General features: G+C 44.3%; 1 pseudogene; it reads right to left on the reverse strand.

The window, feature by feature from the left end:
- LOC101661699 overlaps positions 1 to 2958 on the reverse strand; it is a 9600-nt pseudogene extending 6642 nt beyond the window's left edge.
- Between the last annotated feature and the right edge of the window lie 717 nt (positions 2959 to 3675).

A 3675-nucleotide genomic window follows, 5' to 3' on the forward strand; every position in this document is an offset into this window, starting at 1 on the left:
TTTTTAAGAGATGCATAGTACTCCTTTGTGTGCATATACCAGAGTTTTTTAATCCTTTCATCTGATGGAAATTTAGGCTGTTCCCAGTTCTTTGCAATTATAAACTGCACAGTGATGAATGTTGGAGCACAGATGTCTAGGCGTGGTCTATTTCTTATTTCTTCTGGGTATATGCCCAGTAATGAAATTGCTGGGACATGAGGGAACTCGATTTCCATCTGTTTTAGGTATCATCAAATTGCTTTACGCAGTGGGTGCACCTATCTACAAGACTACTGGAGTGAACGAGAGTGCCTATCTCCACCCCCCTCCAACACTTGTGATTTCTGTTTTTTTGAATGGGGCTATCCTTGTGGGTGTTAGGTGATATCTCATGGTAGTTTTGAATTGCATTTCCTGGATAGCTAATGATCAGGAACATTTCTCATATGTTTATTGGCAATTTGGGTTTCCTCCTTTGTGAATCTTCTGTTCATGTCTTTTGCCCACCTCCTCAATGGGCTATTCATTTTTTTCTTATTGTAAAATTGTAGGGTTATATTATCTGTTATATAATCTGGTGTCAATTTGTGAAGGGGTGGAATCTAGCCTGTCAATCAGGTCGCAGTTTGATGACCATATTTGAAGGCACCACAGAGATAAATAGCTTGCTGGAGGCTGGTCACACACACACTTTGCCTGAACTTCCTGCTGACAAGACACATGGAGCTACACTAGAGCACTGGAGCTGGAGGAGCCATGTGGAAACTCCTACCGGAGCGGAGATGCTTCCACTGCCACTGGATCCACAAGACTTTCCACCCACTGACCTGTGATCTTCCTGCATTCGGCATCATTGCATGTTTTGTGTGAGACTGAAGAGGACTTTATAGATTGGTATCACACATGTGGGCTAATGTTGGACTTATGGACTTGATCTGAACTAATTTTCTTAATGTACAATTGCTCCTTGATATAAAGTTCTCCCTTACACACATATGAGTGTCTCTGGATTTGTTTCTCTAGTCTACCTGGACTAACACACAAGGTTCTCTGTAAATTTTAGAAATAAGACCTTTGTCTGATATGTCATTATTAAATATCTTTTCCCGGTCTGTGGGCTCTCTCATTACTCTCTTGATGAAGTCTCTTGATGCACACAAGTGTTTTATCTTTAGTATGTCACACACATCTTTGTTCTCTTCCTATGGGTAAGCATCCTTCATTATTGCTGACAGTCCATATGTTGCCTGCATTAAGGTTCTTAGCTTTGTTCCTATTTTTTCTTTGATGAGCCTAATAGTTGTTTTTTTTTTAAGGTTAAACAATAATTTATTGAGGCCTGCCCTCCCAGGCTCAAGGTCACTTTGCCGCTTCTAGATCCTGTGTGCTAGCCCCCGGAAGATGGAGGGCGGCAGCGGCCCGGCTACTGCTTGATGAGTCTCCTGAGGCTGGAGAAGCTGGCTTCCTCATACTGCTGGAACATGGCTGGCAGCTCCATCTCTTTGTTCATTACCTTCACCCGTGCCACCTTCTCTACCTCCTTCTACCTGTAATTCTCCTGCAGGACCGGGCACTGCCACGGAGAGGTCCGCTGCAGACACTGAACCACCAGCCAGCTGTATTTGTTGTCCTGGATGTCAGTGCCAACCTTGCCCATCACACTGGGGTCACCAAAGAGGTCCAGGTCATCATCCTGGATCTGAAAGTACTCGCCCATCTCCGGCAGGATCTGCTTGGCATCGGAATGCTCCTTCTCCCTGTCAATGCCTGCCATGGGCATGGCAGCAGCGACGGGGTGGTAAAAGGAGTAGAATGAGGTCTTGTACTTGACAATGGATTTGTACCTCCTTGGGATAAACCTGCTGAGATCCACGTTGCCCTGCGGGTCAGTGATGAGGTCCAGGGTCTGTCTCATCTCAGTCTATAGGAACTCTTCAGGGAGACCTCAAGCAGGTTCAGGGAGTAGGGCTTCCCCTGGCAGTGGAGCTTCAGCAGGTGGTAGACACAGGATTCCAGCAGCCTGGCCTCATCGATGCCATCCAGACCTATTCCTGGCTTCTGGTACCAGCATATCTTCAGTGCTGCACCACTCCCCCCCCCCACTCCCCCCCAGCAGGTGAGGGATGACTCCATTCTGGCATCCAGTGTCAGGAGGAAAGCTTGGAGCAACTGGACACACCAGCCCACCGTCAGGGCCCGTTGCAGACTGTCAGCATCCTGTTTCCTGGGCTCCACCAGCTTCTGGAACACAGCCACCACTGTCAAACCTCGGTTGTACTTGCCTCCAAGGACATTGTACTCCAGGACCTTCCTGAGCTGGGCCAACAGCATCTCCCGACTCTGGATGCCCTAGCTTATCCTTGGTCAGCACTCTGAGCACACGGGAGAAGTGATGGGTGAAATTCTGCCTTTCTTGGGCATGAGCATCTGCTTTCTGGTCTCCAGGATGCTAGTTCTTGCTTGGTCCAAGCCTGATGGTTTTGAGTTTTACCTCAAGGTCTGTGATCCACCTTGACTTTGTCGTTGTGTATGGGATGAGGTAAAGGTCTTGGTTCATTTTTCTGCAGGTTGACAGCCAGTTTATCCAGCACCATTTGTTAAAAGGGCATCTGCTTCCCATTTGATTAGGGAAGGGGAGGGTGCTTTATCAAAGATCAGTTATCTGTATTCTGCTTTTATTCCTGGATTTCCTGTCCTAATCCATTGGTCCAAGTATCTATCGTTATACCAGGACCATGCTGTTTTGACAACTATGGCTGTATCATCAGTTTTAAAGTCAGGTAATGCAAACTACTCCCCACCCTCCCCCCCACACACACATTATTCTTCTTCTTGAGAAGTTCTTTTGCCAATTCTGGGTTTCTTCCCTTTCCATATGAAGTTGGTAGTCAGTTTTCCCATTTCTTTGAAAAATGATGTTGGTATTTGCATCAGGATTGCATTGAACCTACATAGTACCTTAAGTAGGACCGACATCTTTACAATATTGAATTTACCAATCCACGAGCATGGGATATTTTTTCATTTGTGAAGGTCCCTTTTGGTTTCTTGTACTAAAGTTTTATAGTTTTCCTCATACGGATCTTTTTTGTTTTGTTTTGATTAGGTATATCCCTAGATATTTCAATTTATGTTTGGCATTTGTGAAGGGTACTACCTATTTGACCTCATTTTCTGTAATCCTGTCAGTTGTATATAACAATCCAATTGATTTCTGCTTGCTTCCAGCAATCCTGTTGTGGAGCCTTTGGGGTTCTCCATATATACAATCATACCATCTGCAAATAATGAAAATTTCACTTCTTCTTTCCCCAGATGAATACCTTTGATGTCCTTCCATTGCCTTATGTTATTAGCTAGGACCTCCTGGACGATATTGAATAAAAGTGGGGACAAGGGGCACCCTTCTCTGGTTCCCTTTTTCATTGGGAATGTTTTCTACTTTTCTCCATTGATTGTAATGTTGGCTGTTGGATTTTCATATATAGCTTTAATTATATTGAGGTATTTTCCTTTCAGTCCTATCTTATTGAGTGTCCTAATTAGGAAAGGATGTTAAATGCTGTTGAATGCTTTTTCTGCATCTATTGATATATCATGTGGTCTCTGTCCTTTATATTCTCAATATGGTGGATAATGTTGATAGATTTTCTAATGTTGAACCAAACCTGCATCCCTGGTATGAATCCCATT

The sequence above is a fragment of the Echinops telfairi genome, unplaced genomic scaffold (genome assembly GCF_000313985.2).
Source record: "Echinops telfairi isolate 266 unplaced genomic scaffold, ASM31398v2 ScPeMD7_7441;HRSCAF=8479, whole genome shotgun sequence".
NCBI classification, from domain to species: domain Eukaryota; kingdom Metazoa; phylum Chordata; class Mammalia; order Afrosoricida; family Tenrecidae; genus Echinops; species Echinops telfairi.